Source organism: Tiliqua scincoides, chromosome 3 (assembly GCF_035046505.1).
Source record: "Tiliqua scincoides isolate rTilSci1 chromosome 3, rTilSci1.hap2, whole genome shotgun sequence".
NCBI lineage: Eukaryota > Metazoa > Chordata > Lepidosauria > Squamata > Scincidae > Tiliqua > Tiliqua scincoides.
The window spans coordinates 140504390-140517550 of record NC_089823.1 but is presented as its reverse complement, the minus strand read 5'-3'; the positions used below and the strand labels follow the sequence as shown (position 1 = coordinate 140517550).

Sequence of the window (13161 nt, the reverse complement as noted above, 5' to 3'; positions counted from 1 at the left end):
CCCTTCAGGTGCCTCCGGGAGGAAACGCCAGGAGTAAGGCCCATTGTACTCAATGGGGCTTACTCCCAGGTAAGTGTGGCTAGGATTGCAGCCTCACAGCCTAATCCTAGGCATGTCTACTCAGGTGTAAGTTCTGTTATACTCAGTGGGGCTCAAGGTACACCAACATACATTGTACACATAAATGTTATATGTTATGATGGTGCGAACATTGTAAAAAAAACTCTGGTAGATCTCTGGGCCTTGCTGGGTTTCAAAGTAGCTCTCGAGCCAAAAAAGTGTGAGCACCCCTGGTCTAGTCATTCCAGGAATATATGCAGCTGGCTCATCAACAGTAGATCACACAAATACCTAGTTGCACGGTGTGTGCGTCACTTCAACAAGTGACACTTTGCAATTAGACGGCCTTTTGTTATCAATTTCCACAGCATGACACATTTTGCCTTCTCCTTTTGGGTGAATCACACTCCAACTCTGAAGCATTCTCAGCCTACACTCCTTGTACGAGCACTTCTGATATTTTTGGTCATAGCATGGCATTAATATGTCCAAGACCAACCGCTGTTTTGCATATGACTGATGATGATTGAAACGCATGAATCATTTAACAAAAGGATTTGTCCTTTGCGTTCAATGAGACGGTATCATGTTTCTATATGGTCATTATTCCACCTACCAGATTTGTTTGATAAGACAAGTGTATGTGAAAGACATTTAGGGTGGGTTGTAGTACAGGGCTCTACAAATCTGCTTTCAGTCTAGGAGTCAGTTCCAAAATGTAGGATCTCATACACCATCAGCAAATTGTATAAATTAGATTTATATTGAAACAAGCCAGTTTTTGACCTCTGCAATGGTAGGAAAACTTGGCAAATGTTAATGAGACAAAGATCTGGATGTTTTGATTTTAAAAAGTTAAAGTTGTCATGAATTTTTGCTTTAAAATTTCTTTAAACACCTAGGAGCAGGCCCACTGAACTCAATGGGCTTGCTTCCAGGTAGACATGCATTACAAAAATCTCATGTGGACATGTAGGTTTTGAAGATTTGCCACTAGAAATTTCCCTGTGTTACTATCATTAATGACTGGGAAGAGTGGTAGCGTCAATAGGGTCCAGATTTTATATGGCAGAGACTCTTCTCTGTGTGGCAAGGGACCTCACCTTGCTGCTACAACTTTGGCAGCAGAGCCATGGTGGAAGGGCAGCTGAGCCTGTAGCCTTCACTTGCCCTCCAGCCAGAGTTGGCTCCTGATCATCACATTGCCTCCTCTGACCTGAGTACTTGCCTTTCAGCACTACATGATGTCCTCACTGGTAGTCCTTCCCTTGCCAGAGCCCACGAAAATACAGGAGAGAGTGTACAAGTGGTTTTTAAATTCACTCCCTCAGCACCATAATGGAACTTCTAGGTGCCATGGAATCTGGGATTTGTCGAGACCTGCTACAGAAGCCAGGCCCCAGAACACAAAAGCAGTGACACACACACACACACACACACACACACAGAGCGAGAGAGAGTGAGAGAGCCCGACCAGAGGGCATACTATAGGTTCCCACAAAGAAGCAATGTAAGTTTCCAGCAGACTCTCCTGGATACAAACTCCCCACCCAGCTTACACTACAAATGCAGAATGAAATCCAAGGTGTGTTAAGAAATATCCCCCCCCCCCAAATTATACATCTATATAATAGAAGTGGGCTTCCAGGTCCACTGAGGTGGGAGGTCATGAGACATTTTTCCATTATAACATGAGGGTTTTGCATCACTCACAGGGAACCTGGGCAAGCATATGTGCTCCCTCTCTAGGTCGAGACTAAAAAAGGACTTGCTCTCCAGCTGCTGAGTTTTTCAAAACATAAAGTGATGCTCCAAGTGATAGCTTTGAAAATACAAAGATGCAACCACCATGTGTATGCACAAGCCTTCCAGCACAACCAGCCGATGTACCAGTTGCAACAGAAAGAAATTAAGCCTGCTTCAGAAACCAACTCAATTGTGTCCACAGAACAGGAAAATCCCATTACACATTTTGGCAGCCACCCCACTCCCTAAAGCAGGATGCGACTGCTGTGTCCTTAACTAGAGAACCCTTTCATATGAAAATTAACTCACACTGGGTGCATCTAACATCTTGCCTTTTAAGCCTGTCACACACTATTCTGAAATATCCATCACATTTGTATCTCTCCTTTCTTTACTGTCAAAGGGAACTGAGAAGAAGAGACCAACAGTGCAATCCTATGCATATCTACACATAAAGTAAGTCTCACTATGTTCAATGGGACTTACTCCCTTGTAACCATGTTTAGGATTGCAGCCAGAGCCACTTTGGTCTGAGATTAGCCTGAGAGACACTGAAAGACTGAGACGAAATAGACCAAGATACAGTTGTGGATTCAAACCCAGGTCTCCCCTCTCCAAAGTTTAACACTATTACCCTAACTCTGATTCTCACCAAGAGCAGCATTTTTCTGCCAAGCTAGCTGGGAACCTTCTTCCATCACCTACTTTCAGGAGGAACTTACAACTCAGCCATGAACCATCTGAACTCTCTACTATAGTGAACAGCATGATCAAAGAATGCAACAGATGACTAGCTCGACAGTGATTTATGTTACCAAGGTGAAGGCTAAAGTTCAGAATCTCCCAGCATCACAGATGAACAATAACTTTTCCTTGTTTTTCTGTGCTCAAAGACAGATCCACCGCTAAGCAACCACAGACAACTCCAAAACTTTAAAGAACTTTTGCCACAACAGTAGAAGGAAGAGACTTTCCCATTAACACCTGCACAGTCAAGCCCCTTCTGCTCCTGACAGTGAGGTAGGGGTAAAAGGAGAACAGAGGACCTGGTTCCATGGGCAAAGAAGATCAGGGAGGCAAGTACTTCACAACAGTCACATAAGGGAGAAAAAACTCTTGAGTTAGGTGCAACTCATGGTCATGGAAACAGCTGCATGCCCCTATCATCACGTGCTGCCTCTACTCTTGCAATTTAGCCTCAAACAAGAACGAACAGTGCTCTTGGAAGCTACAGACAAATGGCCATAAAACAGTAGACTGCACCAAAACCAAGAAAAGCCCATTTCTTCCTAGTATTTGGGAGACATTCCATGAAACTGATCCATATGCCATTTTAGTGGAAGATGTTACAGATTTCAGTCTTCAATACCTTTTCTACGGCATAATCTAGCTACTGCCAGCAGAGGAACAGGGGCAGACCATTCATTACTACAGACAGCTGCCCTAGAAACAGTCAGAGATCCAGAAGAGCCTGCCGGAAGTGGGAAGTGACATCACAAGAGGCAAAGTCCATAGAGAAGGACGTAGAGGTCAATGTGCCATGAGAAGAAAATGATCAAAAAAGCTGGTGCAACAGCTGTTCACTATTTCAACTGTTTGAGAGCAAAAGGCAGTTTATAAATAGTGGAAATAAACACACTATTTGACACTGCAGAAGGAAGAAGAGTGTTCTTTGCGAAAGCTATTCATGGATTTCCTCACTGCAAAACAGTAATATTTTTCATGACCATAGGTTTGAAAAAATATAAAGACAGAGCCTACGATAATTGCAGCAAACACTCAGCAACAGTATACTCTCCAGCTTACTGTAGTAAGTCAGTATCACATAATTGTGTCATTTATCCTTTGATTATTATAGTCCATCTTCATTAGTTTTCTAGCAAGCCTGCAAACAGCCATTCTAAAATTCTGTATAATAAAATATCCATTAAAAATGCACAAATAAAATAAAATACAGCCAATTACTACGCAGGCCTGGCAGAACAGGCATACCTCACTTGTTTTCCTAATCATCCTCAAGGAGTACGTTTGGAAGACTCTCCTCAGGAAGGAGTTTCATGATGCCAGCATAGATAAGATGCTTGTTCACACCCAACATCAGCTTATCATTTAAAAGCAGCAACTTACTCAGGTATTGAGAAAAACCTACTCCTCCTTGTTTGATTTAAAACATACCCCATGCAACAAGTTCAAAGCACAGCTTCCAAAAGGTCAAATACAGACAAACGGAATACATGAGATGAGCAATGATCTCCACTACAGTCCTGTCTTTCCACAACAGGTGCAGCAAACAGACCAGTTCCCCAAAGCAGGGGTATCCAAACCTTTTGGCAGGAGGGCCACATCATCTCTCTGAAACTGTGTTGGGGCCAGGGAAAAAAAAGATTTACATTTTAAATTTGATACATAAATGAATAAAATACAGATGGAACTTATATGAATGAATGAAAGTCTTGCAATAGTTCAAGGCCTATAAAAGGCCTTGCACAAAGCAAAGTTGACCTTTCCTTTGCTGCTACTGCATCACAGACATGAAACAGCAAGCAGAGGACGGAGCACTCATCCCACAGCTCACGCAAGAGGTTGAGCAGTTGCATCGGGCCAGTGCAGACTCCAGCAAGTCTCCAGAGGCTCACTGGAGACTTTCCATGGGCCAGACTGGGAGTCCCTGTGGGCTGCAAAAGGCCCCCGGGCCGGGGTTTGGACAGCCCTGCCCCAAAGCAATCAACATGAGCAAAGGTGGTTTCACTTGCGTCCCACTGGAACAGATTTCCATGCAGTACAGCTAACACCGGATCGCATATGTGATGACCACATGCAGTCACAAGGTCGTCGGGGGTGCACACCCCTATTCTCCAAATGCAAGGGGAGCTCCAGAAGGTTGCCTGAGCCTCCTAGAGGCAGTGCACGTTCGAACGCCCCTGGGGCATTTGGTGGGCCGCTGTGAGATACAGGAAGCTGGACTAGATGGGCCTATGGCCTGATCCAGTGGGGCTGTTCTTATGTTCTTATGAATGCTGCCTCTGCAAGGTTCAAACTGAGGGAAATTGTGTCTCTCACATGATTTCCGGTTCCTCCATGAAACTGGAAGTTGCACAAGAGACGCAATATCCCTCAGTCTGAGCGTTGCAGAGGTAGCACTCGGATGTGTGTCGCCTCTGAGAGGCTGAGACAACTCTCCAGAGGTGAGGGGAATGGAGCATCCCCTTCCCTGTGGAGGGTTCAGACTGAGTCAAGCGCTGCTTGACAAAGGGGATCACAGTTCCAATCTGTAGTCCAGTAGCAAAATAGTCATCAGACTGGAAGCAAGTTGCAAATTCAAGCATTGCCTACCATGTCACCCAACTTCTCTTTGTCCACTTCAGTGGTTTAGTTTAGAGCATTAACTAATGCTCTAGTTAAGCGTTCCTATCTTAACTAGGATTTAAACCAGGGTTTGAAGCACGTTACCAACTCTTGTTAGCATTAGCCATGGTTAGCATCTTAGCAATGTAAGCCACCGTTAAAACTCATTTCTGCCCAGCACACAGGCGTACACATTTGATCCCTGTTGCATATACGAGGTATGTCTATTAAATAACGATACTGATTAAATAACTCACCTTTATTTATTGGTATTACAAATTTAATGTTTGTTCCCTTCAATATACTCCCCATTTGCACTAATATATCACTGTAGTTTTGCTTTCCACTGGTCCAAGGCATGGAGCAAATCAATTTCTGTCAGTCGTTTCAACATATCTGCCATTTTCTTCTTTACAGCATCAACTGACTCAAAATGTGTCCCTTTAAGCACTGATTTAACTTTTGGGAAAAGATAAAAGTTGCAAGGTGCTAAATTGGGCAAATATGGAGGATGTTCAAGTGTAGTAATGTGATTGTCGGTCAAAAACTCCTTCACAGAAAGTGCTGTGTTAGCAGGTGCATTGTCCTGGTGAAGAATGAAACCATTTTTCCACAGTTGCTGCCGTTTCTTTCTGACTCTTTCTCTCAGCTTTTTCAAAACTTCCTTATAATAATGCTGGTTAACTGTTGTGCCTTCTGGAACCCATTCTTCCAAAATTACACCCTTGATATCGAAAAAAATGATCATTGCTTTGATGAGCTTTTTTCATTCTTGGTGATAACTGTGTTTTCCAGTGTATTGACTGTCTTTTGGTTTCAGGATCATACTGGAAGATCCAGGTCTCATCACAAGTGGTTACTTTATGAAACAGGTTTGGATCTGCGTCCAATTCTGTTGGCGTTTCGTTGGCGTTTCGTTGGCAATTCTGTTGGCGTTACTAAAAATTTCAAACTGACACATTGTTCAACTTTTAAACTTAGCATTTTTCTGGCACTCTACAGAAAACACAACCAAACTAAATGGCGACTCACAATCAACTGAACGTCATAGAGTGCTGCTGCTTGTCATGCAGGTTCAGACATGTTCAAGGTTACTTCATATGCAGTTATAACCGGTTCTGACTGCTTTGTTTATTAGGTGGAATCACAGTCTCGTTATTTTATAGACATACCTTGTATGCGAGGTTGGGCAGGAATGGCTTAAAAAGCCAACAAGTGAAGAAATGGGATTTACACCAGGGGAAAAAAGCAAGGATTCAGAGAGATCTGGAGGATTACATCTGAACCAGGTCTTTGAATTAAACCCTTCTACACCTCACTCACATATACAAAATGCTTATGAGAAAAAGTATCCTTCACAGATACCAGCAAAAATACCATGTTCTTCTTTTGAAGATACCAAGTATTGCATGAAAAAAGTCTGCAGCAAAGAGAAGCAGGACCAAGAAAAAAAGATCAGTGGGAAGATACATTCTTGACTCTCCAGTGAGGACTTCATATGAAAGACTCGCCTTGTCTCATATTTGAGCAGCCCATGCATTTCAAACCCAGGTCATTGAGTAACAGACTCTTGATACAAAGAGCTCTCTCTTACACACACTGCATGTTCATATGCCGCTTTAACACTTTTAAAGCTGCCACAGAATTGTATTACATTTGCATCCCATCTTTATTCCAAGGAGCTAAGAATGGCATACACCATATTTCCAAGAAGTCTCCACATCCAAGTACAGGCCAAGCCTGAGACCAGACCATGCCTTGTGGTCACCACAGGAATGCCTCCCAAATGGCCTTCCCATGACAAGCAATTCAAATAAATACAGGTTTTTCACTCAACAATGCCCAAGCAGGTTTAAAATACATACCTCACAACCAGACTGCATGACCAGCAAAGAAATGAGGGACAGCCAGAAAACACTGTCCAGAGAGCTCACTGCCAAGCAAGACATCTTAACCAGCAATTTAAGAACAAATAAAGTTACAGCCCACTGATGGTCTGGGACAAGAGAATTCCACAACACCATTGCTATACTCGGAGTGCTTAAAACAGATCTGCAGCAGATGACGTGCTATCAACAAGGCCTCCTCTGATTATCTTAAAACTAGCCAGGCTTCTATGGGAGAAGGAGCTTTAAAAGATAAACAAGCAGAACTTTACATTGCCCTCAGAAACAAACTTTGCAAGTATATGGCATGCAACTCAGCCATCAATCCCATCACACCACAACCACAGAGCTAAGAAAAGACACGGGCGCTGGCACTTCTGACACCCAGCTGAAAGCTGCCATCTGTGGAGCAGTGACACAAAGCTGAGAGGGGGTAAATGGGTGGGCGGTCGGTCGGTCGGTCTCTCTCTCTCACACACACACACACTCAAGCACTCAGTATGTGACCAGCCTATAGTACTGGAACCACATTAATGCACAACTCTTCGATTGTAGATTTCTCCACCACAATTGCAAAAAGCTTGGGAGCCAGAACATGAAAACTTGCAACAGGCAGGAAGTACCCACAGACCTTACACTCATCATGGAGATCAATTGTTATGGGGCGTTCATTTTCAGTGGCATCCTTGCCATGACTTCTACACAGTTCTGATCCTTGGCTAGCTTTCAAGCCAGGACAATCACAGGTGGCTGGCTTCAAAGCTACTACAGTTTCCATTGGTTCATCACCAGACTCCCCAATATGGTTTCACACACAACTTCACCAAACCCAAGTCCATCTGTACTTACAGTGTTGCATCAAGAAACAAACTGCTCCCTGAGGCATCTTGTGAGCCACTGTGAGACACAGGAAGCTGAAGTAAATGCCTGATCCAGAAGGGTTCTTCTTATGTTCTTAAACTGAAGCAATCAAAGTCAAGCAGAGGTGCTAAGACTGGGACAGCGTTGTCTCCAGTTAACTGGGAAACCACCAGACATAGTGACTCAATGGGAAGCACCAACCAGGGAGGGGCTGTTTTTAAAGTATGAGCATATCTAGAGTTTCTGGCACTGATGAGTTATTCCACCAGTGTTATTACCTTGTCTAGTAAATCCACGAGCAGGGCCAAGGTCCCCTCCAAGACTGGCAAAAGGCCCAAACATTATCACATTGCTACATTTTCCCAGTGCACCGTGCGCCCAAGACATTCAGAGGCAGCTCAAAGATTCCCAAGTCTGTCCACCACTCCATCTCTTCTTCAGGTGGAAAGGACTCCTTGGGGGGGGGGGGGAGATGTTAGGAAGGGTATCTGCAGTAGTGTCCACAGGAACACCCTCACTATGGGTGCATTCACACAATGATAGATGGCCAGTATTAGCACATCAGGGAGAAGCTAGTTTTCCATGAGCAAAGTGTTCTGATTTTCCAACATGGGGGAGCATTCACCTCACATACAGCCTGAAGTAGTAAAATCCAGGAATGTTTTCTCTGCATATTTGACATGCAGACTCACAACCAGCAGAGATCTCACTGGTTATTAGATAGCACACGTCCCACCCCACAGCTGCACTTGACAGATAGTCAAATCCTCTTTTGGCACCTGGCAGAACCATGCAGACAACCAAGCTCACTTCAGGCTTGTTTGGCCATCTACACTGACTCATAGCAAGAACTTGCAGCGACAGTCCAATACAGCTATTTTTCAGGAAGACCAGGCTGGTTTATCTAGAGGTTTCACCTGAAACCAAACGGATGAGTAAGCAATTCAGAGAGTCAAAAGAACTAGAGGGTGGGGCAGATAAAGAACAACTTTCTACACAAGTGAATTTCTCAAAAGGCCTTCACCAGGAGACAGGACTGTTATCCCTTGGGAAGATTACTGAAGGAAGTTGAAAACAGTATTTAGTTTTCGCCTTTCTGGGGGGAAAGAGAAGCTTCTTTATCACAGAAGAACCTCTTGATAAAACTAGATTCCACTCAGCCAAGCGTGCTCACTGAAAGGCTTCAGGCAGGGAATCTCAACCAAGAGGTGGGGAGTCTGTGCAAACAAACATTTGATAACTGAGTATTTCCTGGAAACAGAGGCAGGAAGTCACACTCTGCCCATGAAAGTTTCTGTTTCGAACAAAAAAGTTCTTGATAATACAGGCAGTTACGGAAAGTTACGAGAACAGTACTGCAGTGACTACCTATTCTTTAGACCAGTGGCTCCCAAACTGTGAGCTGTGGCTCCCCAGGAGATGTGGAAACCAGCCAGGGGAGCTGCAGAATCCTTGCAAACACCCCCCCCCCAATATAATGTATAGGATTGTAGCCCTAATGGGGAGCAGTGGCCAATGGCCCAGTAGGTCAAGGGAGCCACCAGTCAAAAAAGTTTGGGAACCACTGCTTTAAACTGAAATTGAGAAAGGTTAGAAAGAGGACACAGCTCACAAATGTGCCCCTTAATAGATGCCACAACACACTCACACCAGAGGAGGGCCGGGGGGGGGGGCTGAGGGGGGAGGAGGAGAGGGGCCTGAGGGGGGGAGGAATGGGAGTAATGAGGAGGAGGAGAAGGAGCAGGCTCCCAAAGGCATCGCTGGCTGGTTGGGGGTTTTCCCTGAGAGTGGGTTTCTCTGAATGTGATTTCCCTGGGACTCCAGCTGGCCAGGGAACACAGAGGAAGGGAGTTGGAGGCAGTGTGGCAGCAGGAGAGGGGAAAAACAGTATGCTCAACCCCCAGTCCTGGTACCCCCTCCCCAGTTGGCAGGATTGGGCCCCCTGGATGTGCTCTTCTAACGCCCAGGGGTGGAGCAAGGGATCCAGGCAACCAGGTTTTTGCACCCCTTTTGGAGAGGGAAACAGGCAGCACCTCTGCTGTCTTACTGCAAGCTGCCCACCTGGGGAGAAGCAATCCCAGAAGTTGCAGAACAGGCACCACCGTAGCCAAGTACAGCAGGTGTAACCCCTGACTCTTCCTCCTCAGAGAGCAGCAGCAGCTTTGTCCATGGGGAGCCCTCCCCCACCCCACACTTGGCCAGTTCCCCTATCTCCTCAGATTGCAATCCTATGCATGCTTACCTTGGAGTAAGCCCCATTGACTATAATGGGACTTACTTCTGAGTAGATATGCCTAGAATGGGGCTGTTAGTCACACTGTGGCTGTGATGGACTTCACCAGAAATTTCTCCAATCCCCTTTTAAAGGCATCTAGTCTAGACACCATCATCACATCCTGGGGCAAGGAGTTCCACAGACTAATGGCAGAGTAGGCAGCTGTTGTTTTGTGGCTGCAGCCTACCTATAGGCTTGCTCACACTCTCTTAGCTCCAACCAAAGTAGTCCACAGCTAGAGCATGACAGCAATTAGAAGTGAAGAGAGGCTTTTTTCCCCCTAAAGACCTTGCAGTGCACACCAAAAGGACTTTTCTTCCTGAGACATGCAGCAGCCATTCTGAGATGTCACTCTCAGCTGGTGCTTCTCCGTCAGGACCCACCTGCCTAAATTGTGTTGAACACTTTCCTAAGGACTCTGGAGTCACAAGTGGGGGGAGCAGGGCCAGGGCTGTGTAACAAAAGGAACTGTGGAGGGATGTGTGTGCTTTCTGTTGGCTCATTTAACTACCTTGCATGACTTGTCTATAATCCCCTGTGCTTACCCTCTCCCTTTTTGAGGTGTTTTTCCACACTTAAAAGAGGCAAGGGCTGTGCGTAATGTGGTCTGGTGTGGGGAAAAAGAGACTGGATTGATTTGGGTGGGTGTGAAAACCTCTGAGTTGGGGGGGAAATTATTTTGTGTTCCATGTATTCCATGTAAACCCAAGACTTTCACAGCTAGTGAAGCAAATGCAAGCACAACCATCACATTAATTATTAAATAATCTTATGTATTACAAATTTAATTGAAGTTTTTGTGTGCAAGGGTGGGGGGGGTTGCATGTGGTCCCCGCTGCCTCCAAATTTTGCCTTAGTGGTCCCTGAGCTCCTAAAGGTTGGGAACCACTGCTTTAGGGGTACTGGAAAAGAACTGAATAATGGCAGAAAAAGGCAGGTCTGTATGAGAATGCCTTCCAGGGCTGGCAAAGCAGGAAGGAAGGCAGCTTACTGGCTGTAAAACCCCAACAACTGCTAGTTCATCCATCTGTCTATTATCAGATACAGATCAGTAGTTGAAAACATAAATTTGAAATAACAGCAACTAGATTAATTACAAACATTTTGATAACATGAGGGGTACCATTTATGGAAATAGACTGCCAAGGGGTATGCAAGTCAAAAAAAAGTTGGGAACCACTGCCCTAGAAAATAGTGAGGACATCAGATTTTCTTTCATCTTCAGAGAGCCCAATCCTATGTGTGTCTACTCAGAACTAAGTCCGATTGTAGTACATAGGGCTTACCCTAGGGAAGTGTGGATAAGACTGCAGCCTTGCAGCCCAACCCTATGCCTGCCTACTCAGAACTAAGCCCCATTACAGTCAATGGGGCTTACTCCCAGGAAAGTGCGGATAGGATTGCAGCCCAACCCTATGCCTGTCTACTCAGAACTAAGTCCCCTTACAGTCCATGGGGCTTACTCCCAGGAAAGTGGCTAGGACTGCAGCCCAAGCAACTCAGTCCCAGGGGAGCCCAAAGTCACACAATAGAAGGAAAGCTCCGAGCGGCCACGAGAGAACAACAAAGCAGCGGGAGGGAGGCGCTCGGCCTGGGAGGATCGGAGCCAGGGGAAACCCTGGGCACCCCCAGCCCCCCCCCCACCACGGGTGGGCGATGAGGGGAAAGCCGGGGGGAGCCCCAGGAGCCCTGCGCGAGGTGCAGGGAGCGCAACAGGAAGCGAGCCTTACCCAAGGGCTGGGAGGGAAGTTTCCACCAACTCGCCGCAGAGACCCCGAAGTTGCTTCTAGGGCAGCCTCCGCAGCGCCTTCCCGGCCATGAGATCGCGCGGGGCCGCCGAGGCTGGGAGGGCGCCCGGGCTGCGAGGAAGGCGCTTCCCACTGGGCTCCCCCCGCAGCGGGGGTGGAGCTGCTCCGGGCAGGACAGGAAATCAATTCATGTGCACAGCGGCCACGCCTGGTTTCCAAGCCGGCGCGCCCGGAGCCGCGGGCGGAGCTTGCTCCGGCAAGGGGAAGGGCCGGGGAGGCAGCGCACAATGGGAGCAGCCCCGGCTGTGCAGGCGGAGGCACCTTCTGCCCGGGGGGCTGCCACCGCCTCTGACCTCAGGGCCTGGCTGCAGGCGAGGGAGGACTGGGAGCACCCCCAGGGCGGACAAAAGGAAGCATCTCTTTCCCCAGCGTGTCATTAGCTTGTGGAACTCCTTGCCTCGGGGTGGCGTCTCGCCTGGATACCTTGAAGAGGGGGTTGGGCAAATTTCTGGAGGAAAAGTCCATCACAGGTCATGGTACGTATGTGCAGGCTCCTGGCTTTAGAGGTAGGCTACCTAAGAGTGCCAGATGCAGAGGAGGGCACGAGGACACAGGTTGTGTCTTGTGTGCTCCCTGGGGCATTTGGTGGGCCACTGTGAGATACAAGGAGCTGGACTAGATGGGCCTTTGGCCTGATCCAGCAAGGCTCTTCTTATGTTCTTAAAAGGGGATCAAACAGATTTCTGGAAAAGTCCATCACAGCTTACAAGCTGCTTACAACTTGCTGGTTGCAGATGCCAGATGCAAGGGAGGGCACCAGGATGTAGGTCTCTTGTCATCTTGTGTGCTCCCTGGGGCATTTGGTGGGCCACTGTGAGATACAGGAAGCTGGACTAGATGGGCCTATGGCCTGATCCAGCTGGGCTCATGTTCTTAACCCAGGGGCTAAACCGATTTTAAAAAAAATATTCAGTAAATTGAAAAGCTGCGAGCAAAATCTCAATAGGAGAATCACCTACTGTATTAGTGTCCAGCATCCTGTTTCCTATACAGCTAGATATGCATACAAGAAGGGCCCAAGAGTGTTCAAAGAGGCATACTCCCATGTGACATAGGCACCCATCAGATTGCAACTTTACAGGCTCATCCTCTACTGAGTTATGCACACATAAGCCCATTAAGCTGTGCCTTTATTGCATCAAAATGAAGACAATATTGCTCATATGTATGGAAAAAAACA

General features: G+C 46.5%; 1 protein-coding gene across 2 annotated transcripts in view; it reads right to left on the bottom strand.

Moving 5' to 3' along the window:
- TSPAN14 (tetraspanin 14) overlaps positions 1–12096 on the bottom strand; it is a 48100-nt gene extending 36004 nt beyond the window's left edge. For both annotated transcript variants that reach the window (XM_066620860.1, XM_066620859.1), the window contains exon 1: positions 11904–12096. The gene's annotated coding sequence lies outside the window, so the exon portion shown is untranslated. The remainder of the gene's footprint in view (positions 1–11903) is intronic.
- Between the last annotated feature and the right edge of the window lie 1065 nt (positions 12097–13161).